Below are 27,630 nucleotides of genomic sequence, written 5' to 3' on the forward strand. Positions count from 1 at the left end.
ATCTGGCCATCAGTAATTTTTCCCATAAATGACTTATCAGCCATCAGAAAGTGATAATATGTCCTAAAAAGTCAAAATAAGCAAGGACAAATTGTGAGTTTTTACTGAGAAAAACACTTTCCTAACTTGGATTTTTGGAAGTTGGTGGTAGTGTTGGCATTTTAAAAGGAATTTTTGGTGAATGGTGTATAGTTTAGGAATATCACCCCATTCTGTAAGAGAACGAAAAAAACACTTTTATGTTTTGGGACTTACCTAAATAGTGGAAAGAATGTTGCAACCTGACGCCACTTCAGCGGTTGTGTACAAAGTCTACGGAGAGTGAAGAAAATGTTTCCTAACAAAATTGGAATGTTACTCCCAGATTCATGTCTTATCATTTTTGCAATGACTGACTTTCATTGAGATGATATTTGAAGAAAAAGCAGCTTCAGGTTGCAACATTCTTTCCTAAATAGTTGCCTGCAGGAAAAGTAACTTTATATTTTGTAGTTCTTTAAAATACCATATTAAGTACAGGGGTGTGAAATCTCAGCTTTAAAGCTGATTTCAGGGGTTTTTTTGTTTTGGATTTCGTCATTTTTTCAGCTTTTTCCCTTGCTGTGTACAAAAGTATAGGAGATTTCCAAAGTTCAGCTTCTTTACACCCTTTTTCAGCTATTTTCAGCTATTTTCATAAGTGTAAGTATCAGCAGACCTAAGTTTGTAGAATGAGGGCAGGAAAATGATGGGGTGAAATGATGACAGCGCATGAACTGCTGTGAGTGAGTCACACGTCTCTTAAAGTGCTAAAACAGATAAAAAAGTCGCATTTTACAAAATCACAAAATCCTAGAGTTGATTAAAAAAAACAGACTGCTTGGGGCTGCAAAAGTCATTTTGGAAAATTGACAGTCATTTTTGCGACAGTCATTTTTGGACAGAGCAAGTAACAAAGGGGACCTGTGTCCTTAAAGGGAATATACAACATTTGCAAACATCGAAAAATAAAACTATCAACTTTTTACGAATTACCTTACTAGGATGTTGGTAAATGACAGTCTAAAGCATCCTGTAAAATTATGGCACCTGGTGTCGAGTTATTTTCCAGAAAATGGCATTTTTGTATACATTTCCAACGGTGGTCGGCCGACCACCGTTGGAAAAACCTAACTATTTTTCAACTACTGCTCCAAGTTTACAATTTTTTTCAGTCCAAATTTTGTTTGCTATTGGTTACATGTTCATGAACGGGTGCAGGCCAGCTAGACTGGTTCCCTTATCTTACAATTTTCCGACATCTATAATTGATCCATTTTATCTTTAGTGGAGTCAGGGAACCAGACTACATAAACAGTTGTGTTTTTCTTGGTTTTTCAAGCATTTTCGAACACAACACTTCAAACATGTCAGTTAAACAATATTTGATCTATTATACTAACCCCTCAAATAGTTCATTTCTGAAAATTACAGCAAAAGCCAATGATGTACATTCCCTTTAACTACAAGACTACCCATTTTTGCATAACATCTTGTCAAGAAAATGATTTAGTTTTGGCCGACTTTCAACTGGGCTTAACAAGGGCAAAGGAATCCTTGCTCATTAATAAAAGCTGGCACTCATTTTTTTTCAAGTTTAGTATGCGTCCATCTTTTTTTAAGCTGGAAAAGTCACAAAACTGAATGGACACAAAAAGAGCCTTTAATTTAAAAAGGCTCAGACTTAGTCATTTGGGGTTGTTTGTAGCAATCGGGATGTTTGATTTATACTAGGCTTAATCCTTTTCAAAAACAAATTGGTGTTAAAAAATGCAACAGTGTTTGAGGCACCTAGCAGCGCATACTGTGGCTAAAACTTGAAATTAATTACAAGAAATCACTGGACATCCGCACCATTTTAACGACTTGGGCCAGCTAGTATGATAGTATATTTTTATGTCTACTGTAAAAGCTTTGCCTAGTTGGATTTATATTTTTATTAAAAGAAAATGTTTAGCGGTAGTTGCATTATCTTATATTAGATATTTTTTACTTTCTTAAACTTTAAAGGGCTCATATAATTATTTTTTTTAATGCAGGCCTTGGAAATGCACCTTTGCGACCCATTTTATCCTGTTTTCAATTTTTGTTTTGTCATTTACAAGGATATTTTTGTTGTTGGGTTTTTTTTGGCAAATTTCCATATTCATGAGCAAATGTGTGCTGTCATTTCAGGCACAGCATTTTCAGCACCAAAAGTTGCCAGAATTTTGGATATTTCGCTGTTGTAAATTTTCTTTTCTTTGGTGATTCGCTGTTGTGTCAGTACATGGCAGAAAGCCAATAAGAAAACCTTTCTCACAGATGTTTTCAATGAGCAAATTTTTAGTGCACATAACAATTTGAACAGAAAACCCCTAAACTGAACAGTGTCTTCCTGAAATAACATCACAGCAACACTTTGCAGCGCCCTCGGTTTTCCATAAAAGCATAGACAATTATTAAATGTTTAAAGAAGTGCACTTTTCAATAAAATTAACCAAAATAGATGTCAAATATCGTCATACATCTAAGAGAAGTGTAAAGTTGCACAAAATATGTTCCCAAGAAAAATTCGCTCGAGCCATTTAAGTTTTGGCCCTCACACCCGTTATTGGGGCCAATTCGAGGTCCACATTTTCAGACTTTTGCACTCGTAGGCCTACAACAACTTTACATACATTGTGGTGTTTATGTAGAGTACCTGGAATGGCTGTATTAATTAATAAGATGGCCTGGGGCAAATCATGGATCCTTTTGATGTTCCGTTGAAAGCGTGAATGCCCCCTGCCTGAGAGAAAATCAATATTCCGATGGAGGATTTAGCAGACAAAAACCACATAATGGAACGATAAGAATGACCGAGAACAGTAAAGTATAGAGCTTGTAAATGAACTGTGAACGTCCAGATGTGTGGACTGTAGTAGGCACTTGGTTGTACATGCATTTAGCTGAGAGTTTGTTGAAGAATTTGTCTCAGGTAGGGTCTTAAGTTTTGATCAAGGTTGGTTATTTTTTTTGTTTCCTTATATTCAAACAGTGTCCAATTCATAACTTTTAAGTCTGAATCATGTGGTTTCATATGTTGTGTAACTTTTTCAGTGAGTGATTTCGTGTAGGAAACTGCCATTCATTTTGTGTCTAGCAAAACTAAATTTGTGAGTAATCTGAAAATTCTGCATTGCCAAAAAAAAAAAAATCTTCTCTGCAATATTTTCTAAGGTGCTATGGATACCTGTCAATTCTTCTCTGTGACAGGTACACATTCCATCCAGCTCAAGTATAACTTGGTGTTCGCTTTTTGAGGAACTATTATTATATGCCAGTTTGTGTCAAACAGGTAGTTAAGGTAGAGTGGACCATTTGCAGCTATCCAAAAAGTGACTGACCAAAATGCTGTTAAAAAAACTTAAAGATAGTAATGACACTAAACTCCCTGTGAATTGTTCCTTCTGGCATGCTGTCACCTTGCAAAAAACAATGGGGTCTACCCGATGTTCCCCAATACCGATGTTCCCCGAAATCCTTAGGATTAGGGTTAGGGTTGGGTTAGGGTTAGGGTAAGGATTTCGGGGAACATTGGTATTGGGGAACATCTATAGTATGAACCCAAAACAATAAAAGAAGTTTTTTTCCAATGATGTGTCAAGTGACACATTTTTGGAAATGGTACCCGACTAAATTTAGTGCAAATATACATGTATGGGAGTCCAGAGAGGCCACATAAAGCTTATTCTCGATCGTAACCCCATCTAAAAACACATTAAAATTGTGCAGCAGCAGGATTCCAGTCAAATCAGTGAGTTTGGCGGTTTTGAGACATCATCTTTCATTGAAATTTTTTTTTCTCATTTTGCCGATGCGCATGGCTACGGCGACACGCGCATACCAGAAACTGGAGACTTTTTTTGTTTTGGCCTAATCGTGCCATTTTGCATCTTTTTTGTGTGTAGGCATACATTTCTTCTGTGAAATTGGACCCTACATTTATACTTTGATGACACTCAAAACCTGTCACGTACCTGGACTCGACTTTCAGACAGGGCCTGAGAGAGAAAGCTCCGATGCAGTCCTGGAACCAGACACAAGTGAGGAACTATTTGAAGATGTCGTTGTTCTGTTTGTAGCCTCCTAGTCACTTAACCTTGGACTTCCCAACACAAGGATGCCATTGCAAGGTAACCTCGGGCCTCTGTTTTTGTACATATCAGTTTATTTCAAATGTACTCAAAGATTGATTCATAGAAATGACAAAAATTGGTCACAACTGTTCGTTTGAAAAGATTTTTAAAACAACAAAAAATGGGCAGTTTTAGAGAAACGCCACTTTTTTAAGTTCGTGGTCCTTAAATGCTCTTTTTTTTTATTCAATTTTTTGAAAATTATAAAAATTAAAAGAATCTGTCTCATTGGCCTTTGCTTGTTTCTAGAAAGAGTTTCTAGAAATAAAACTTGCTAGTTTCCCAAATGCAACATTTTTATGAGACCATCTTATCGTCCTTTCAAATCTTTCCAGAAACTGTTTTGAAATTTCTTTCAATATGAGTTTAAACAAAATCAGTTCCTCAAAGTCTGGTAACCTTCATACCCCAAATTTGTCCAACCGTCTCCTGAAATTTCAAAATTGAGGTCTAGAATTTTTCTGTATACAACAGAGGAATCTTTATCCTTGCTTAGTCACAAAGGCAGTAGTAAATATAAGCACAATTGATTCATCATTATACTTCTTTTTGAAGTTCTTTCACTTTTTTGTTCATCATTATATCACCGGAAGAGGATTAGGCCAAAAAAAAAAAATAAGTCGGTCTCTGGTCAGCACGCGCGTCGATTTTAATCATGCGCGTCGATCTTTTTTTTTCTCCAAAATGTTCCGCGGTAGCTCCAACAGCGCCCTCTATTTCCGCACCTCCTCAATTTTTTTACCAAAGAGCACGAAGGAATGGGAAATTGCACCAAGGCAAATGATCGAAAGCACCTAGGCAAATTATGGAGGACACCAATGTACATGAGGACACCAAAAAAGCAAAATAGTACCCACCTTGTCTGTACAATCCAAGCTTAAAGAGAAAAAAAAAACCAAAAAAAAAAAAAAAAAGCCGCGTGGCCGCGTCAATTCCGGAACTTTGGTCTGACCAGAGACCGAATATTTTTTTTTTTTGGCCTTACTTGCCATGACCACAAATCCAGTTGTGGAGTTACTCCTGGCAGGATTTTTGTCTGCAGGCTTTTCATGTCCTGGTAATCACTGGACATTTCTATAGACTGCTCTGAGTGAGCTGGCTGTGATTCAGAAACAAAAACCACAAAGTTGATTGGGAAGTCACTGGGGTTGACTCCACATCTTTTAGTTTTCTTGGGCTCAATATAGCCTACTGAGCGCATTGGTTGTTTTTTTGTGGATTAGGAGTTCTAGTTTATCGGGTATCTACAACAATAACAACGTATTGACCAAAGACTAAAGATGCATACACAGTCGGATGAAGAAAATGTCATCAATTCAGATTCTCACTCAGAATTTCCTTTACAATGCCATTGGGGTCTGACAATTTACCCAACATTCAATTTTCAAAGATAACGTGCTATAAAAACATGTCTGATAAAAAAAAATGTAATCAGTTTTGATTTTTTAGTTAGTATAGTAATCACTTTTTATTTTCACAGGGAATTTGGCCCTGCCCTGCCAAAGGGTCTTTTGCAATCGTTTTTCATTTTTGATGAAAGAAATGTAATCAGTTCAGATTTTCACTAAGAACTGTCCCAATACCACCAGTGGGGAGAGAGGGGATTACAATCTTTCCCCACTTTCAATTTCACGGATAACTTCTGCTGAGGACAAGTCCATCTGCTTCCAGTTTTTCCACCCAATTTGCCAAATTTCTTTCCCTCAAGAACCATTACAGAAGAGAGTTCAGTCCATGACTAGGGGCAGGTGCTTAGCCCTGGTTGATGAACAAAGGCATCCCTTGATGAGATCCCAGTATCACGCTAATCCCATCCTGGGGCCAAACACTGGTCTGATTCCCCATTCCCCCCCCCCCCCTCCAAGTACCGGTAGTGGGACATCATCACATGCATCACCAGTGTCTCTGTCAGCCAGCTCTCCTCACACGCTGCGCTGTGGAACATGTGAGACCCATCATTGGTTACAAGTAGAGTCCTTGAGCGGTAGTGTACACAGACTCTGCACTCCATGCCACCGTGCCACACACTACTACCGCAGAGGTCACTCATGCATAACAAGAAGGTTCTGTGTTCCCTCCAAAGTCTTGAGCATGATGTCCTTCCAGTTTAAGCAGCGTGCACAGAGATATGGCCTATTGATAATCCTTATTCACTGAATGGCATGTGTGGCTCCCAGATTTATTTGGAAGAAGCAGTAGTTTGTTTCTTTTGTGAATGGTGTCTGTGGGGGCTTTTGTGTCAGTCCTTTCAGCTCAAGAAAGGCTTTTTTTTCTGGTCGCTCTTTTTTATCTGATGCTTGCGCCCATCTGCAAGGGGCTGCACAAAGACACCGAAGGACCATCACATACTTCTGCTTCGAGAGATAAACAGCGCCAACTCTTGCATCACCACACGCGTACTCCATGCTCAAACCGTCTCTCTGATGAATATATTCCAAGCTGAGGATCTTCAAATTCTTCAATAGGCTTGTTCTGTGGTTTGACCGCAGTGCCGGCATGCACTTTTGATATCAGGTCACATCATTACTCCGTATCAAGGATGGATTAAAAAAGAGTTGTTGGGTCAACTCCAAAAACCGCAAGCCGTGTGTGTGGGTGGAACAGACAAGAGGGAGGATTATATCTTGGATTGAGTTTCAACTAGCATACCTCAATTTCTAAAACAGGATATGATTACTTGATCACAGAGTTTGTACTACTCTTGATTGCTTTACGTGGACCAGTTGATGACAAGTGGTACATTTGTGAACTGGAGAACATCAGAATTTTTGAGTTATCTGTTGGAAAAAATGACTTCAAACTCCAAAGTTGACTCCGTGAAGGAATGACCTGGGCCTGTTATATCTGTCATTCAGTGGTCATTTTATTTTTATCCAATTATGTTTCGAGCCATTGTCAGATCGGCTTATCGAGCCATTCGTCCTCTGGTGAGAAGAATCTTGGTAAGTATTGCCTGCTGCATTGACTGTACACTCACACTATGTACAAAATATTAAGTTTAGAAAGAATTTTTAAGGATAGGTTACCTTTTGTATGAATCATTGTGTACCTGTATTATAGCGTTGAAAGTTTACAATAACAGAAACAAAAACTGTTATGCGACAAGACAAAATAGTCACTCCAGAAAGTACCATGGTGTGTGGAGTTTTGGGGAAAATCTGGGAAAGAATGTAGTATCCAGACACCACTTAAGCAGAACTTTGTGTACAATTACAAAGTCAATGGAGAGTCAAGAAAATTTCTTAACAAAATTGGAAATGTTTCTCAGTCCCAGATTCATGTCTTTTTTGACATGTTTGCAATGACCATAGAGCCAGGACCCATATTGAGATGATATACATGATAAACCGGTATATTGAGAAGAAAAAAGTGGCGTCAGGTTGCAACATTCATTCCAGAATCTGCTCATGAAGATACAGTCTGGAGATTGTTCCTAATGGATTTATCATTTTTTTAAAATTGAATTCATGTGAAGATTGAATTGTCATTTGCAGTATCCTGAGTATGGTTTCCCTTCTCTCAGTTCTTTTTCTTCCAGTTTCAAGCAAAAGTAAGGGAAAGACAGCAACAGTTTTCACAGTTCTTTTCAGTGAAATAAAGCACCTTAAAAGTATAACAAAATAAAAAATAAAAAAAAACAACATCTGTTCATCTCAACTTCTCAAGTCATAATTTACGACTGAAATAACACAGCGCATTCCATAGAACACATTTGTCATCCCTCCTTTAACTTTTTAACGAATCTCCCAGTGTGGCTATTGTGAGGAAGAATGTCTCGGAATTGAATAACACATCTGTGTTATGATAATTAACAATGACATATTTACAATCTGTTCCTAAATTCGCAGATAGCTAGTGAAGAATTAAAGGAAAATCTTACATGCACGTACAAGGACATCTGTGTTGTCATATAAATCAGCGCATGACATATTTACCATCTAAAAATGAAAAATTGTTTGACAAGCTTCCCTCCAAAAAGTTGTTGGGTCAAAATTCTTGTCTGCATAGTCAGTTTGTTTTGATGGCGAATAGTACAAAATTGCATTTTACTGCATTTGTTTGTAGACGTCATGCGAGTGGGGACTGTCACTTTGTAGTTAATTTCATCTCTCCTTATTTGGTAATTAAAGGAAAGAATTATCCTACAAAGAATTTTCCCCTTTATTATCATCATAGGATTGTACCCAGAACTAACCTACACATGTATGTAAAAATGCTTGCAGACCCTCCGATGTTTCTCTGACAAGTTTTTGAGGGCTGTGAACAAAATCTTGTAAAACTGAGTAAATAATCAAAGCTGACCGTGTCTTTCAACGAGGGCAGTATATTGCCTGTTACTCCAGGTTTTCTATCCAGCGAGTTGGCATTGCAAGGTTTTTGGTGGCCGAGGTGGTGATGTGTAGCTTTCAACTTGTACATGTGTAACCCGGGAAACTCGAAGCGACAAAATGTAAAATAAAAGTATTAATCATTTGGGTTGAAGTTGTAACCAAATTTCTCCAGATCAGCCAATTCTCAAAGCACCTTGTTCTTTGCTTGTTCCAATTCAATTTGTCCCTCATTAACCCTCCTATGCAAACAATCCCAAACATACATTCTGTGCCAAGTAGTCCTTTCAGTCAAAATCAAACAAGCGACAGTTAAGAATTCCCAGCCTACATAAAGCAGGATTGACTGGCTGGGACTGTTTAAGTCACTTGATACAGCTACATGTATGCTTGACTCCAGGTGAGTGATAAAACAGCTGTGTCCACAATTTGCCTGCTTTGTCCGTGACCCAGTTTGACTCGTCACTGTGCTTGCTGAACATATGATGTGACTGCTGGTGACTAGCCTTTGTTAGCAGGGGAAGTGGAAGTCAATTTTGACTGTCTTTGACTGTTTAAATAGCAGCAGTTTTAAGGAAGCCACACGTACAAATGCATGTAAGTTTGGGACACTTAAAATTGCAGGTGTGAGTATCACTTGTTTTATGATCTTTTCTTTAATTTGAATAAATTGCATCCAATTAAAAGAGGTAAATGTAAACATGTACTTGGGGGGGGGGGAGGCCTGAAGCACAGTGTAAAGGAAGTATAGTAGCTTCCCCCAAACAGGACTGAATTAACAGAATTTATCTTTGGCAAGAGAATTCAGCTGTTTGGAAAAACCTTTTGAAATTGAACTGGAAATCACTTAGTTGGGAAACCCTTTACAGTAGGCACAAAAAAGAAGGGAAAAAGGCTCTGGAAGTAAATAATTTGTGTAGACATTTTCCATTTTGTGTCAGATTTACATGTGTACAGCTTTCAAATTATGCAGCAGAATTGTTTGACAGAATACAACACTTATTGAGCAGTGAACATCCAAAACAAGACACTCGTGATGGAGGAGGAAGGAAACAATTTGATGATCTCCAGAAATGGAAAACATACTTTGGGGGGGGGGGGGGGGAGTCAGTAGCCCAACAGATGGTAGGCCTATAGTGATGTCTAGGACTTCAGACAATCCATGTTGTTCCTGTTAACTAGCCAGATGATCACTTCCCTTATTGCTTCCTGGTAGGTCTACCATGTGATGTCCAAGGACTCAACCATCCATTCATAATTTCAAGCTCAAACCTACTATGTGGGCCAGATTCGATGCGGGGCGGCTATGACCCAAACTGAAACCTTTTCAGGAGCTCGGTGGGTGTTCAGTCTGCATGTGATCTGTCATCGGAATTCCCCAGGGGTTGATTTTCTTTCCCCTAAAAAAGTTTCGAAAGTGCATTCAAATTGGTTGTGACAAAAGTAAAGTGAACATTTCTGGAAATCTTGTGCAGCTTTTTTTTCTGCTTCGTAACAACCAGTACATTTAAAAAAAAGTTATTGTGCATTCCAGCTCAACACTAGATTTGACTTGAAGTATTTCTACCAAAAGCTACCTGGGCTGCAATTCATGGCACTGCTATTGGTGATATATGCTTACCAAGTATGTACATGCATATGTGTGTTAAGCATGAATTACCGATACCTTGGAGCCAACTAAAAATCGGTGACTGCTCTATGTTCCGACACCCCTATGTTCCGACAACCTAGATTGTGTTACTCCCGGTTAGGGTTAGGGTTAGGGTTAGGGTTAGGAATAGGAATATGTGCAGTCGGAACATAGGGGTGTCGGAACATAGAGGTGTAACCCTAAAAATCAATACACATTGCATGAGATTTTGGCCGGTAACCCACTTTTGCTAAGCAACTTTTTGTAGGTAGCAAACTTTCTTTGCTAAGCAGCTGCATAAAGTTGATCCCTGGTAATTGGCAGGTCTCTTAAAAATAGACTTCAGCTAATGAAGTCAGGTATTGTGTTTTGCCCCCATATTAATTTACTGCAAAGAGAAATTTTTTCACTAAAAATTTGATGCCAGTGCCCTTTGCACTTGGTGTACTTTCAGCTGCATAGCAGTGGACACATGAGATTGTTCCATTAATGGGTCATTGCGCTCGAACTTGGAGCTTGGAACCTTGCTCCATAAATTGATGTTGAACGCAATCGGTCGATTACGCGATAGGCCTAGTACGTGATAGGTCGATCGCTGTGCGCTATCAGTTGATCATGATGCTATTGGTTGATCGCGTTGCCACCAGTCAAACACCTATTCTTTGTAATTCATTGCTCTGGAGAACGTTTTTAAAAAGGTAAGTAAAATCCGAGATATTCTACAGTACCGGTAGCGATACACATCGAGGTATCGTGGGATATTGAGCAACACATTTCTGCGTGATTGACTGATCGCGCAGATTGACCGATCGCGCCCAACATTGACAATGTACAATGTACAACATTGTCCAGTGGCACCAATCTCAAAGGTACCAAGCCGGTTTTTGTCTTTTATTTTAGATTCTGCAAAAGGATTACATGCATCAAACAGATCTGGGTGATTAATAGTAAATAGTAGGCCTTTTCACACTAGAGCCTCTCAACCCGGGTTGAACTCAACCCTGGGCGAACCCAGTGCCGCCCCAGGTTGACTTTTTTTATTTTTCAATCCCGCGTTCAACCTCGCATCATTTCACAATAGTTTCGTGCAAACCGAGCTTCTTTCACTTGGTTACTACGGTTTTGAACCAAGGCGAGAGTTTCAACCCGGGTTGAAAAATCTCAACCCTGGTCTGGAGCAGGGTTGAGTTCAACCCGGGGCGAAATCAATCTGAGGGTTGACGCAGGGTTGGCGCATGGTGGAAAATTTTCAAGTGTGAAAATTTGAGCAAGCCTAATAAAGCTGGTCCCAGAGCGCACAATTCTATTGAATTGCCTCAAAATTGGCTATTCACTGAAAATCTGTTCACGCATCCAGTGATATGCATGGTCTACACATTGAGCCAAGTTTAGCCCATGGGTTGGCGTCAGAGGGGAATCCTATAAGATAGCACTGCCCGGCTCTCTTCACCAGTCGGTAACCAGTCTAAGCCACAAGTGACAGTCAGTCAGTGAGATAAAGAGGACACGAGGTTGGTCCTCTAGCTGTGGCCAGCAAAAGTGTACAATATGAACATGATTTTGTTTTCAGTACCGGTATTAACAAAACTTGTTCAGGAATAAGGAACAAACAAGAACAGTAAATTACAAATACCAAGATAATTGCCCCTTTACATTTTTTTTACACATTTTTCTAAAATTGCTACATGGAGGTTTGTTTTGTAATAACAACCTGACTGGGTGATAGTTTTCACATGCAGGTTTTGAAGAAGAAAAAATCGTTTGAAACCACAACAGCATTTGCCAAGGCATGTCTAGAATGAAAACAATTCACTGTATAAATTTACTTATCTCAAACAGCATAACAAAACAAAGCAAACTACTTGTAGGCATCGTAAACCAACCTGTTGCTTGCGCTCCCATATTACACTGTGGAAAGTAACCAGCCTTCTCTCAGCACCGGCTTTTGACTGTCTTGTGTCTATAGATTTAGAATAATACCTTGAAAAAGAGGACTTAAACAAGCCTTGGTGGAAATCAACTTTCTTTTTTTAGGAGGACTGTTGGAACAGGAACATTGTCTTTCAGGGAAACCAAATTGTGTTGACCATTTCTTTCAACCTGTTTTAGGATTTAGAGAGAACAAAGTACATGTAGACCTGTACATGTATAGGGAACTTATGAACTTTTTAAACTTGTACAGCATACTGAAATGAGGAGACCATTAACTGTTTGTTCGAGAAGAATGAATGAGTGAGTTACACTGAACTCGAACTGCAAGGAACTTTGAGGTTTTGTGAGTGTTTTTTGTTGTTGTTTGGTAACGTGTACCAAACATTCTTGTCATGGGCCTTATGCACAAGTTGGCCATTTTTGTCGTGTTCCCTGAATGTATAAATTATGAACTGTTGAATAGGACGGTGCCAGACTATTTATTCACTAGAGCCTCACTTTCATTTTTTTTGTAAATGTGGCTTAAAACATTAGGGTATGTTTCATCACAAATTTTCAATTATTCATCGGAGCAGACTGGTGTTAATTTGTAGCGTCATTGCTTTCATTTCTCTACACAAGTTCCAAAAATGAAGATTTTACCTCACTCTCAATCCAATATGGCCGACTCATGAATAAGGCCCATATGATTAGATTCAAATGTCTTGTGAAATTGCTCTTCATGCATGCTTTGTGTGTCCGCAATGTTTTGTTCAGCTTCTCTGTTGTTGTTTTTTTTTATCTCTGGTCTGCTAATACGTAGCTGCATTTTTTTGTCGCAAAATCTTTTCCTCAGAAAATTTCCTCTGTGGAGTGCAGTGGCCTCGTGGTCTGGAGCATTGAATTCGTGGTCTGCGGGTAATTCTGCAGGTTGTAGGTTTGAGTCCAGCCTGGGGTTATGGTGCTTGTGCTCTTGGGCAAGGCACTTTGTCACTCATTGCTTCTCTCCATGCACCCAGGAGTAATTGGGTACCTGTGAGGGCAGGTAAATGGCAGCATCAAGCTGTCTACTCCCCAGGGAGCTGAGATGGTCTTTGGAATGTTTCATTGGCCCAATGAGCAGCAGTGCACTGATTTGCTCTTCTCTGCTTTGTCCCTGTTCTCTGCCTCCAATCTGCCACGTTCTTACCTGTACAACTGTGCATTACTTTGCATCAGGCCTACTTTGCTTTTCATTAATTCTACCTCTTTTTAATTCCTTGATTTGTCCCACTTTGGCAACAGCTTAGTTCAGGAAACGTCATTGGAGGCTTTCCGCTTGTCCTATTCTTTACTCCTTAAAATAGTCCGAACCAAGCCTTCATATTGCTGTTACCCCTTTGTGTTCAGGTCTTTAGCATCTTTGATGTGGCGCTTTTAAAGCTGTTGCATCAAAGATAAGTCGGTTCTCCTTTTCTCCAGCTCAGAATTAAGCCCATCAAATCTGTGCAGGCAACTACAGTGAGCTGTATTCACTACAGTGAGCAAAATTTACTACAGTGAGCTGAATCTACAAATAACCTCGGTGGTCGATTCACCGTTTGAGACGCTCTGACTTATCCTGCTGGGATTTGGGGAAACAAAAAAGCTGAGAAGGTGTAAGAGACAATGGAAGGGATGATCCCTCCTCAAAGTATGTTGGTCAAACAGCTCGAGTGTAGGCCTTCCAAGGCAGTCCTTGTTGAAAAACTGCTCTCCTCAATCAAAAAAACTGAGGCAAACGTCCTCTTAATCTTGCTCACCTCTTCGGTTCCAATCCTCTTATACCGCAGGTCTGGAGGATGCGGGGATAAAAATTTTGAAAGGTTCTTAAATATCTCACTCCTTTTTTGTACCTTTTTGTCACATACGGCAAAATAAACACTGTGATTTTTGTTGGGAGTTTGACAAAAAAGAACCTTATTGTTATTGATTTGAAAGGCATTTGCTTGGATTTCAGTTTGGTGAATGACCTCACGCAACATTGGGTGGGTAGTTTTGAAGCAGGATTAAAACTGAGGATTCTTTTTTGGCGGGAGTTTATCCATGCACGATGCCATTTACTGTTAAATGGTCAGATTCTTTCTTTATGCTGTCATTGGTTGATTGATTGATTGAATAGTACATTTATTTCATTGCATCCTTGGAAAATGTATCAGTACAGTGTTTAGGCCCCCCAAAAAAAAAATTCTGCTTCCGGTTTCCCTACCTTCCCTATTTTGACAGCCCCTACCCTAATTTTTTTATGGGAAAAATGAGGAAAATACACCCAAAACCATCAATTTCTAAGTTTTACCATTGACTACACGCAGATGCCTCCATATGATTGTACACAAAAAAAATTGGCAAAAAAAAAGAGAAGAAAATCGGAAGCAGAACTAATTTTTTTTGGCCTTACAATAAGTTGAAATACAATATTACAGGTTAAGTTTAATATCAAATTATTAAACAAAGGACAACATTTATATTTGGTTGAAGCAAAAATATAATAATAATGTGGGGCTTATATTATATAGCACTTTATAAAAGGTCTCAAATCGCTTCTCAATTATTACCCCTGTTCATCAAGGCATCAGCACAGTCTGGTCTCTGCCTCCACAGGTTCCGGTACCCATTTATGGTATACTTCTTGGTAGAGAGAGGCAATTGTTGTAAAGTGTCTTGCCCAAGAACACCATTAAGCACCCTGTTCCTTGTTGAACCATTGGACCACAGTGCTCCGCAAGTGAGCTTTTAAAACCTGCCCTTTGACGGGTTGACATTTGGGAAACAAATTGTACTACTTGCAGTTCAAGTGAGCGAAGTGCAGCTAATAGTTCCCAGGAACTAAAGAATCATACATAATTAACTAAAAACAGGCGACTTAGCCGATCAAATTTTTAAGACAAACCTTAGTCGGAAAACCCATAACTGTCGCTCTTAGTGCTGCAAAAAATCACCCCATTCGACAAACTGTCATTCCAAAAAAAATTGGAATTTGAAAATACATAGTGCAGGGAGTAACAGGAAAGGTTATGTCACAGGGAAATGTAGTCCTTGATGACCTAAATTGAGGAACTTCCACAAAGGCTGCTTGCTATGACTCAGATTCCTAGTCTTGCAAAGAGCTTTGATTTTCAATAATTACAACAGTTGCACACATGATTATGAAACAATCATATTGCATACAGAGGTTGGGGGGGGGGGTGTGTTCGGGCAGTTGGTCGATCTGGGGACACAAAGTCATATGACACAAATGACTCATGAACATGGACTTAACAAAAATCTGGCAGTCGGAGCATTGGGTTGGTGGTGTGATGCGTAGATGAGGTGGAGATTCTCTGCCAGGGTATTACATGATACATTTGGGTAAGTACATGTACCGGTATCTTAGCAAGTTGATTAACTGGTCTGAGACCTGTTGAAAGATTTTGTTTTATCCATCATATTGGTTATGAACTTGCATAAAGAAATTCAGGGGGGGGGGGTGCTTTTCTGTATGAGGTTTTCAAGGGGAAAAGAGGATTATTTTTATTGTATTTAATTAAATGACTGCTTTACTGAACCTCTTGCAAGCTGGATTTTTTTTGTAATTTTGTATCATTGACCCAGCTGCTATGCTTTGTTCAAAACATCTTTATTAATACTGATTTTCTTCTTAATGTATTAATTTATATTCAAAATACAACTAAAATTTTGATGAATTTTTTTTTGGCTGCTTTACTTGTGGAATCTGGTGCGAGACTGTCCTTTTCATTCATATTTAGGGCCATCAATGCCATGTTCCCTCAGGTATTCCATGTAAAATACTTCCGTCCTTTAAATTCAAACTTCCAACAAAAACCGTCATGCAGGATTATTCCGTGGATTATATGGATGGTCCACTGCAAGTTACCGTTGCATTGTGCTGTGGCCGTACCCGGGGGGACCGCAGATTATACCACTATAAGAGACCTTTTAGAGCGAATCTAACTGCTTTTGAAATGCTTCCGATTGTAATTTGCTACGGTAATGCGCTCATGAAGAATGCCGATACAGGCATTTTTCTCACTGCCGTTTCTGCAGGGGGATTGTGGAGATATGGTCAGCTGCTCCTTTCCGAAGACCTTGTCTCGATCGGATGATTTCTTTTTACAAATTTCTTTTGGTGTTAGTGGTGTTTGCCTTTGTATCAATTGATGAACGATAGGCCTACCACAGACAAGATAACGATTGTGATCATGCTTGTGTTAAATATTGTTTGTCCTTTTTTCCCCGCTCAATTTTCTTTGACCTCATTTTCCATACATGTACATCCCATCTTCCACAGAGGTTTGACTCGGTTGACTTCTCACTCTTTTTTTCACTTTGGTTTAGCCATAGTCGAGGACGAGAACATTTTGAGTTTGATCGATCGATATCTGCGAAGACTTTTCCGTTTGAAAATTGTGTGTGTGTTTTATGACAGTTTTGTGGCCATGAGAGTATTGGGGCGGGGAAGGGGTGATGTTCTGAAGAGGAGACTTTAGTCCAGGAAAAACTTATTGATTAATAATAATAATAATAATAATATCGGAGTCTTATATAGCGCACGTATCTACCAACAATTAGGTACTCAAGGCGCTGGAGATATGTCTATTATTAACCCTAACCCCCTAGGCCCTTGTTGCTTACAACCATCCTCAATCCTCCAAAATCCTCCAAAATTTTTCAACTCCGCCTAAATTTTTCAAAATTGTCAGACAGTCCTGCCTCAAAATGCATTCATCCTCAATCCTCCAAAATCCTCCTCATCCCAAAACTTTGCACTCGTGTTTAAATGAAGGATAACCAACGCCAAATCCTTCAAAATCATCAGACAGTCCTGCCTCAAAATGCATTCATCCTCAATCCTCCAAAATCCTCTTGTGCTTCATTCACCATTCATCCTCAATCCTCCAAAATCCTCATGTGCTTCAATCACCATTCATCCTCAATCCTCCAGAATCCTCATTTGATTCAATCACCATTCATCCGCAATCCTCTAGAATCCTCCAAAACAGCCAGGAGAATTTTGGAGGAGTGAGGTGGGTTAGGGTTAAAGAAAGGTAAATAAAGTTTATGAGAAATATGAGACCCATTATGTAGCACCTTATAAGGGTTTACAAGGTGCTGCGGCGCATATTGCAGCCACTGCCAGAAACACCGGGGCAAACCCCTTCTCTTAGCGATAAGTGTTACTGAGTTCTTTAACGTGCATTACACAACACACGGGACCTACGGCTTTACGTCCCATCTGAAGGACGAAGCAATAATGGTAAAGTGCCTTGCTCAAGAGCACAAGCACCATGTTCCCACGGTCAGGATTCGAACCCATGTACCACGGCACACGAGTCAAACATCGTAACCATTGGACCACAGCACCCCACTATTAGGTTGTCATAGAGTACTAAAAATAAAAGCCCAAGTACCGGTCTTCTTTGAGTCACTCTTTCCATAGGCGTTTGGGGAAGAGTGACCTGCACGCATTGTGCATACTGTACAAGTTATAAAATCATCCCAGGGTTACATTTCCCCATTTCATCTTGTTAGTTGATGCGTTACGGCACCCGGCCGCCGCTATAGGCCTTTCACACTCCAGCTCTTCTGATTTTGTGTTCGGTCGCCTAGACACAACAACTTTGAAGGGGAGCAACACAGGCAAGCTGATTGTAATGTGAAGAATTCTATGTCCCACTCCCACGCTCATGTAATTTTCTCAAAAGCAGTTACAGGTATGTGCTTTAGTACTAACGTCAGCGTTGGATCGAAGATCTTGTCATTTTTTCAAGAACCTAAGAAGTTGGTTTCTAAAACCTCTGTGTTGGTTGCAATCTGTTCGAAAGAGAGGTGCCACGTTACATTTTTGTTTGCAGTGTTTGAAGTAAAGACCAAACTGTCTTGGTTAATATGTCTTAACATGTTTTCATTCATAAATAAGTAGACCTTTATTAATTGAAATACATGCCAATGTGTTCACAAATCAAGCACCTAATTGGGAGAAGCCGCACATCGCTTTAAATCCATTGTTTTTTTATTTTTTTTATTTTTTGAGTTTGAGAATTTGAGTGATGCGATCAATTTGAATAGATTTTACCATCTGTGTCTGCTTTGGTTCCTGCCCAAGAAGCAAAGCCTTTCATCACTTTAAATCTTGTGGAAAAACAATTTTTGGGAGTTTTAGAATTTGAGAGATGTGATGATTAATTTACAATATAAAAAGAATCCGTTCATTGCATTAGGTACCGTATACTCAACTTAGTCAGGCAATCAGTCAGTCAGCCAGTTGGATGTCAGTCAGTGACACAGTCAGAGGATACTGGGTGTTGGCCTTTGGTTTCAGGAAAAATAAAATTGTTAGAATGGATGGGGTGAATGGGTGTTCGAGTGTTAGGCCTATGTGCTAGCATTGTTTGATGATGAAAGTTTGTGGATTTAGACAGGCTCATGTGCTGAACCATAGTAACCTGCAATCCAAACATTGGTGACCCCAGGTCAACCCCAGGAAGCGACCTTTGATCCTGTCAGGCCAGGGGGGCCAAATCTATTTTTGTGTACCTGTATCCAATAGTCTTCGAGAGGAAACACTTGATAGTGTATTATTTGAAGCGCTGATGAATCTACGTAATTCTTATTAAATGTTGCTTGAAGATTTCTGTAATCGATGAAAGGTAGGTTATTTTGCAAAATAAAATCCTGTGCAGCATACTCAATTCCTCTTTCATTTTGACTCGGATGCTAACTTGAGCAGAACATGTTAGTGGTGAGGTGGGATTAAAATCCAGATTTTTCAAAAATTCAATTTGAATTCCACTATTCGGTTCAGATTTTGAAACCTGACATTCGAAACCAACCATAACAAAATTAAGCCTTCCATTTTGTTGTTGACAAGCTATTTAAGTAAATATCTGAAACATCCAGTAATTTGCTCCATGGTGAACAATGTACCGGTACGGTGACTGCATCTGCATTCACTTGCTTGCAGTCCTCTACTAGGGCGACTGGTCAGAGAGTTCCCGCCTATTTTTTCACCAAATCAACTTTGGAGTGTTTTTGTCAAGGGCCAGTGGTCATTGACTCCTGCAAACAATACCCAATTATCGTGTAGGGCATTTCATGCGGCACCTCACTCGTCACAATTTGTAGGCGTGACTGTGAGCTGAATTGGAACTTCCGGTGAAATCAGATATATTTGCCTTTATTTGGTTTGAAAAAAAATAGGATAACTGGCTTTTGAAATCTCTGATTTCTTCCACTACTAATAGTACATGTACATTAAAGCCAGAGTCCATCATTTGCAGAGTCTATCCAAAAAGTAACTGGCGTAATTATTGTTGAAAAACATACTTGGTTGAAAGATAGTAAGGGGACTAAACTCCCTGTGAAATTATTCTTTCTGGCAAGCTGTCTTTTTGAAGAAGTCAACGAAAGAAGGCCTTTCTAACGGTGTGGCTTAAGAAGCACCGTTGGAAATTTCCGTTAGTAGTTCGGTTTTATTTATTCGGCGAAGCGCGCGCAAGCGTTGGCACGACGCACACGTGCGTGCGGTTGTTATAATTTTGTGGATGGGTGCGCGACATCGCGTAGCTGCAATTGGCTAGTGCGAACGTGTCTCGGACGCTGAATTCAGGCCCAATTCAAAACATGATTCAGCAACTTTTGATTTGAAATCGAGATCCCAGAATGTTGTTTTTCTCGAAATATACAGCTGAAGCTGAGCTGAAAGTTCATCAGGTTAGTTGTTCAGCACCCTTCTTTAGGTTTTGAGCACTTTTGTTGCTTCAAACGAACAAAATGCACAAATTACAAATGATGGACTATACCTTTAAGCATGTTCTCTCTCCGAGGAGTAGGCCCGGAGGGAAATATAATCAATTTGGGGTGTAAAAGATATGCATTTATGTTACTAGGATAAAGTTGATTGGGACAAAGGTTCATCAACATCAAATACAGTGTAGAAATGCAGATGCTATCTGTCTGGAAAATGTTTTGAATAAAAAATAGCATTCACTGATACATCACTGTACAGCATGCAACACAATATGTATGTTTTTTTCAGATCTGTATACTGCACAAAATTGTATACAAGTAGCTAACCCGTGCATCACTTGGGAGAAAAAAAAATTGCGTTTGTCTCCTCTCATAATTTGCCCGGCATGCAACTCCTAAATCCAACATCTGCGTCTTGGCAGGTTTGCCTGCTGTCGTCTTCCTCCAAAATCCTTAACGCTGTGATTGAAATCGGAAGTCATCATCTCAACTGATGCACATCTATCATAGATTGATTCCGAAATCTGTACTGAATGAATTATCATCCATCTATAGGACAATTTTGTCTTCATAAGGAAATTACGGCTTGTTGGGAGGAAGTCTTTTGATTGCAAACGCAGTTCTCTGCACTTCCATGCTTGCTTGAGAATATGTGAAGAATTTGAACGTTTTAAAATATGATCCAGTGAAGAGTATTTACTGGGATCAGTTTTGGAGAGGAGGGAGGAATTTTCGTTTGAGTGCCTTTATCGATATAGAATGATTTGATTTGGTTTTTAGTAAGTGTTCACTTTTGTGGACATTATTAAACTTTTAACTCAAAATGTCTAATCTCACTTCGTTTTGGATGAAATCTCTAGGGCTGTGCATCGGAACCGGGGACCTGAGTACCCGACCGTTGATGTCAGAAACTGGTTCCAGATTATGGGATTGGGTACATGAATTTTACTTAGTAACTTCTCAGACAATGAAAAAGAAAGCTTTCAAATTTCATTGGTGTGGAAATTTGAAAATGAAAACCAGGCTACATATGGAGAAGAAACTTACAGTTTCGCATTTATGACGCTCGCGAAACTTGCAGTTTGCTAAAACTATAAAGCTCACTGTACATACTTGTATCTTGCTGCATTGAAGCAATTGCCGTGTGGTAGTATTGTCGTGCTGACCTTTACATGTATGCTCAATCTGAACAGCAACTTCAAAGATTTGAATTTTTGGGTTGGGATTCTTTAACGAGTTCCCAGGTACCCGTGTTTGTTTTTTGTTTTTTATCAGGTACCGGTTCCCAGTGCCCCGACTATGTCACAGGGATGCACCTATACTTGCCAAGATTTATGTGTTATTACAGCTTGAGTTCAGCTTTACCATGTATTCTTGGTTATGACTATGTTCATTGGCTGATCCTGTGATATATAATTTATGGCAAAGAGATCGGAACCTGCAAACAAGCTGTAGCTTCCCCTGCCGTCCCATAAATCCTTGCCCAAACAGACCTGGATGTGAAGAGGTGAAAGTTAAACTACTGAAACCGTTGTGGAATGCAAGCTGTACTTTTCTCCACCCAAACACTCCCATAAAAGAGTGCTCCCAACAGACAAGTTATTACCTAAAATCCCCTAGGCCCTAGTTTCACTGGTAGTTAGACATTAGGACCATTGTTGGCCTGGAAATGTTTTTAAAGTTTTTTGCTCCATTTCTGAATGACTTCTGGACTTCTCAACTAGTGCCTGCTGAAATAACTTGACAAGGCTTAATTTCCCTATAGGATCGTAAATTTTGTAGCGTGAATGGGAGTGGATTTTGTAATTTTTTTGAGATTAGCGACCACTTTTTGAAGGTAGAGTTCATTTGCAGCTATCCAAAAAGTAACTGACAACATTATTGTTGAACTTGAAAAGCATACTTGGTTGAAAGATAGTAGTGGCACTAAACTCCCTGTGAAATGATTCTTTCTGGCATGCTGTCATTTTGAAGAAAACAATAAAAGAAGGTCATTTCCAAAGATGCGTCTGAAGATGCAGTTTTGGAAATTTCTGTTAGTAGTTTGTTTTTAATTCGGTGAATGGGTGCATGCAAGCGTTGACACGACGCACACATGCATGCGGTTGCTATTATTCGTCGCTTCAGTGTGTGACGTTGCGTACATGTAGCTGCAATCGGCTGAATGAGAATGTGTCCCAGGCGCAATTCATAACATGACTCTGCAACTTTTGAATTGAAATCGAGATCCTAGAATATTGTTTTTTCGGAATACAGCATTCACTGAGCTAAAACTTCATCATCTTCTTTAGATTCTGAGCACTTTTGTTGCTTCAAATGAAAAGAAATGCACAAATGACAAATGATATGCACTCTACTTTTAAAATGTGGCATGGAGTTTAGTTACACTAAACTGATACAGATTTTCATCACAGGTTTCCAATTGAGATTCCCACCTACAACATGTAACCAAGCAGATATGAGAAAAGCTGAATTTGTACTCAAAGTAAATATTACAGGAATTATCACCCTACTTTCTTAAGGGACACCTTTTCTATTTTCATTCCAAACATATTTTTGGCAATATTTATTTGTAGTCAATGTCAGATAAGGTATTAAATACAGTGTATCACATTGCAGATTTCCAAAGCCAATATTTGTCACTTGATTTGCGAATGTAGAACCCAAATAACTTACGATGAAAAAAAAGAAAAGAAAAGAAGGTGACAATTTGTTTCTGGATAGTTAGAGCCTGTTTCCAACCTTCTTCATGGACAATATAATGGGCTTGACTTGTCAGCTTCACAATGAAAGTGAAAATATGTGTTGTCAGACCTAACAATGTTGGTACAATGAGGAATGCAATGTGGAATTTTGTTGTGGTGTTGAAATCCTTGAGTTCTTTCAATGTACTCACAGAGAAAACCTCCGGGGAAAATCTGCAGATTAGTGGTTGTGAAAAGGCTGATTTTATGCAAGGACAAGACTTTTACAAGTCTTGTCAATTTTTTTTTTGGTCAATGACTTATTCAGAAGTGAGTAACTTTTTTTATTGCTAGATAAATAACAATTTTAGGAAAAACAGGAATCTATTTTTTGGAATGAAACTTGAAAATTGCATGGGGAACGCGACTTAAATTTCTTGAAGCCTGTTTTTGAGTATGTTAAAAAAATTAATGAAAGGGGGTTAGAAAGGTATGTGTATCTGCAAACCATGACAGTGCTGGACATGTGTATACATGTACATGTGTAATAGTTTGACGAAAGTGTTCTTGCCTCCCACCCTCGGATTAAAAAGAAAAATAAGGGCAATTCAAGGTAGGAATAATATTTCTGATTGTTAAAATGAAAGCTGCACATGTATACAAGTAAAACACCACAGAAATCCTCAATGTTTCTGTGAGGCTTTCATCTGTATCTTCTGTGAGGCTTTGTGTGAGGCTTTGTATGAGCATTGCAACTGACCCTTAATTACAAATGTATCCCGGACACCGATCTCTGGTGTTTTATTCAAAGATGACCTACATGTACACGCTGGACTTGACAGCTGTTTGGTCCATTTCGTGAATTGCTGCATGAGAGCTAGAGGAAATAATCATTGCTATTTTAGTTATTGTCAACAGACTAGAGTTGTAGTCAAATCCATCACAAGTCCGTCACAAGTCCTGTCAAAAGAAAAACTTAAAAGTCCTTCGCAATTCCCAGTCATAGTAAACAGGGGATGAACAAGAATTAAGAAAACCCTGCTTTTGTCACAGTTCATGTGCTAAATAGCTTGTGACTTGACTTGAGACTGGAGGACTTGAGATGGACTTGTGACTGACATGTGATTGACTTCATTGACTTATGGACTTGTGAGGACTTGTGAGGACTTGTGATGGACTTGTGAGGACTTGTGATGGGCTTGTGATGGACCCGTGACGGAGCTGTGCTGACTTGTGAGGACTTGTGATGGACTTGTGATGGACTTGTGAGGACTTGTGATGGACTTGTGAGGACTTGTGATGGACTTGTGAGGACTTGTGATGGGCTTGTGATGGACCCGTGACGGAGCTGTGCTGACTTGTGAGGACTTGTGATGGACTTGTGATGGACTTGTGAGGACTTGTGATGGACTTGTGAGGACTTGTGATTGACTTCAATGACTTGCGAGGACTTATGAGGACTTTTGATGGACTTGTGGGGACTTATGATTGACCTGTGAGGACTTGTGATGTAAGTGAATACAACGCTGCAATAGATGCTTCTTGATAGCATCTTGTCTGCTCTCTGCCTCATCATCAGGATCTGATTGGTCGGGCTCAGGAAGCGAGATGACATGACCTGATATATTAGTCCAAGAGATTTGCTCGCGACCCTGGAGTACAATCTGGATGATTAACTGGAAGAATGGCAAGTATCCTGTCAATGCAAAGTTGTGCTCACTCAGAGAGGTGTGTCCATGGCAAGGATCAGTACAGGATCATTTCCCTCCGACTCCATTCCTTGGCGATTTGTGTAAAACCCCATCTCCTTATGACTGTAACGTTCTTTAAAACTGGCAGCAATTCGAGCAGTGGAAGTTGACTATGTGTAACGATGGCTGCAGATTGTGATTACATTGGATCTCATTGGATATACTATGCCGTCATTCTGTGGAAAGTGTTTTGGTTGCTTCTGTTTGGGTTCTGCGTTTCTAGTCTTGGGATTGTACTGTGGATATGGATTAAACTCGATAATGCCAGATTTGGTTTGAGCAATGGGCATTGCACTTCTTCTGAGGTTAGTGAGAATATAGAGCAAGGAAAATTGTCTGGCTGTAAAAATTGCCAACCTTTTTTTTTCCATGATAGTTTTTAGCAGTTAAGGACAGGAAATGTGGGCAGGAATTATATAAAATGGTGAAATAGTGGATTTGGCCAAAACGTAAGCCCCATTCACCTTTGGTTTGTGTACATTTTCTCACAGTGCTTGTGACCGAGTTTGACTGGTCTACTCGGGTCACCTGGCCAAATGCCATGATCCAATTGGCTAATGAGTACTGTTCGATTGACAGTCTGGAACTTTCCATTCTGTAATTCTCTCACAGTGGCATTCAGTAGATGTTTTATCCGAGGGGACAAAAAACTCAGTATTATTTTGTCACTGCAGCAGTGCAGATATCTTTCACTAAAAACCTGGGCCCAATTTCATTGCACTGCTTAACAGTTAGCAGAAAAGTTGTGCTTACTATAGCAGATATCCTGCTGAGCTTAAGCACTATTTCATGTGCTAACTGTTGCGCGTGCATGGGGATTTATATTGTTACGTCACTGATTTCATAGCTGATTTTAGGCATCTTAGGACTGGATTAACCAGTTCGCGCCGGGATTATTTTGACAAGAGCGGAACAAGGCGTGGGACTTTTTTTCACTCGACCTCAAGCCAGGCAGGTTGAGGCCATCACCCTTGGGCAGCACACTCATAAATTTCCGGCTTCACTCGCTGCGAGCGGGTCGCTGACAGATATTTCTGGCCTCAATCCCTGCGTGTTTATCTATCATCTATTCCGAATACCGCAAAACCTTAGCGTGTATACTCGTCATCCGGTGCGAACTGGTTAAGTGCGTGCTGTTGCTGTGCTTATTGCTTACGGTCTCCATTAAATAGACCGAGGCTCTGTTAGCACAGAATCGGCTGTTAAGCAGTGTTATGAACTCGGGCCCTGCTTTTATAATCATCTTTCCACTTCACCACTGACATCCCTGCAATGTTCTTTAAAATTCCTGAATGTTCTCGACCACATTCAGTACGACCATAACAATGTTATTCCGAGGTTGTCACAAGAGGGCGTGCTTAATCAGCTGCTGTCGAAGCGATTATCAGTCTGTCCGTTTGTGTACCTGTTGTACTTTACGTTGGTTGTTTGTGATTTGATACTTTCATGGCTAGTACCAGTAATTGTGTTGTGTTTTCACTTCGCATGTTGCCTTGTTTACAGGTCAAAGGCTGGCTTTTGTACATTCAGATATTGATCGTGAGCAAACAAACGTTGGGATAATAAAGTAATACGGGACAATGCATGTTTACTCACAAGTTCATACGGCGTGGATAAAGTGCAGTTGTATCCACTCGTGGATGCTGAAATCAAGAAATTAATGCGCCTTCAGCTGGGAAGGCAATTTGCAAAGAGCCGTTGCCTCTCCATATTGTTAGAGTGTTAACGATTGATTGCCATGGATGCGGTGTTCATTGAGGTATGGTAATATTACAATTTGTGAATTTGCATTGTTCATTGGATGAAGTGAACTAATTTTTTATGTGCAAAATATGAGCCCATTTCAATGCAGGAATAACAATGTAAAATTAAATAAATTAAAAAAAAATTTAAAAATTAAAAAATTCACATCTTGAAATACCGGTAAATGAGGTGTACCTGTACCGTATGTAGAATGGCCTGGTCCAGGTTGACCCATGCGTGGGTTCGAACCCTGCCAGGAACATGGTGTTTGTGCCCTTGGGCAAGACACTTATGGTAACTACAATTGCCTCTCTCCTCCCAGGAGTATGAATGAGTACCTGTGAGGGTAGAGGACCAAATGTGTGCTGATATCGGCTGCCGTGTGGTCTCGTTGCCTGATGAATGGGGATTGATTGTAAAAATAGTGCATTGAGATTGTTGATACGATGGAAAGCGCTACATTTAAGCAGTACAAATGGTTTGTTTTTTTAAATAATACACAAGTATCCTTGTTCAGTTCTTTGTTTTTAGTAAATGAAAACCTGCTGACACTGATGTGATTTTTTGGTTACACTTTTAATGGTAGGTACTTAATATTTATTACCTGCACTTTAGATCAAACGTGGTACATGATGTCAGCCAGAAATACCTGAACTCTTAACCCCTGTGGAACAGAATTATGTAAACATATCTTTCTAACAATCATTTTGTTGTTTTGAAACAGGGCACCACACAAGTGGATCTAGACTAGACAGCCCTAATTAATACAAAACCCTTCCTGTATCTGTTCTATCAATTGAATCAGCAGTATTACATCGGTACCAATTTTTAATGTTTGATTAGGCCTACCCCATCTTTCGTTTGTTTATGGGAAATGCATATCTAGCATAATAAAAATAAGGGCTTGTGTGTTAAGAGATAACCTATGGCTTCCAACTGCTGTGCATTCTGTTAGTGGTTACCCGGCAACCGTTTATGTTATGCAGCAATTGCCAATCAGATTTATATTTTCGTTTTTGTTAGATTTTTTTGAGAATTTGTGTTCACTCATGTAGTGCAGATTGGAGGAGGTAAGGTTCTCCCAGACCAAGTGAAAACTTGCCAATTTTGTTTATTTGGTTTAGTTAAATTTTAGTTGTTAAATTTGGTCAATCGCTCATCACTTCAAAACAACCACAGAGACTGGCTCCCACCCAACAGAAATAATAATCTCAGAAATACAAACAAACTGTGCTCAATCAAGTGTAGAACCAACAGGTACAAAAATAGTCCAATCCCATACCTGACTACACTTCTCAATACATGCAGTTAATGTTTTAAATAGCAAGCCCTGCAGGTTTTTTTTTAGTGGAGCTTGCCTCCTTACCTTGTTTGCATTTTGTATGCTAAATTTTGCATATTTTACATACAGTGTGATAAATTGTGTATATTTTTTATATTTCTACATATTATTTTATATTCTGTCCTCTGTAATCATCGTCTTTTTTTCCTGTGGTTAATTAACTGCTACATAACTTTAATTTTTGTGAATTTCTATATATTTTAAACGTAATTCAGCTTTAGGGCTGTGATATTTGAAGTTTTAAGTCAGCAATAACAGTTAATTGTGTGAGGAATTGCCTTTAACGTCAGCACTTGCAG

The 27,630-nt window shown here is 39.4% G+C and overlaps 1 protein-coding gene across 4 annotated transcripts in view; it reads left to right on the forward strand.

Moving 5' to 3' along the window:
* LOC119739540 (puratrophin-1-like) overlaps nucleotides 1-27,630 on the forward strand; it is a 105,443-nt gene that overhangs the window by 592 nt on the left and 77,221 nt on the right. For 2 of the 4 annotated variants that reach the window (XM_038214515.1, XM_038214519.1), the window contains exons 1-2: nucleotides 2,882-2,977; nucleotides 3,951-4,175. The gene's annotated coding sequence lies outside the window, so the exon portion shown is untranslated. Of the gene's footprint in view, nucleotides 1-2,881; nucleotides 3,002-3,950; nucleotides 4,176-27,630 lie in introns of those variants that run through there. The other 2 variants (XM_038214516.1, XM_038214518.1) reach the window with 2 other exon arrangements.

The sequence above is a fragment of the Patiria miniata genome, unplaced genomic scaffold (assembly GCF_015706575.1).
Source record: "Patiria miniata isolate m_02_andy unplaced genomic scaffold, ASM1570657v1 HiC_scaffold_30, whole genome shotgun sequence".
Classification (NCBI taxonomy): Eukaryota; Metazoa; Echinodermata; class Asteroidea; order Valvatida; family Asterinidae; genus Patiria; species Patiria miniata.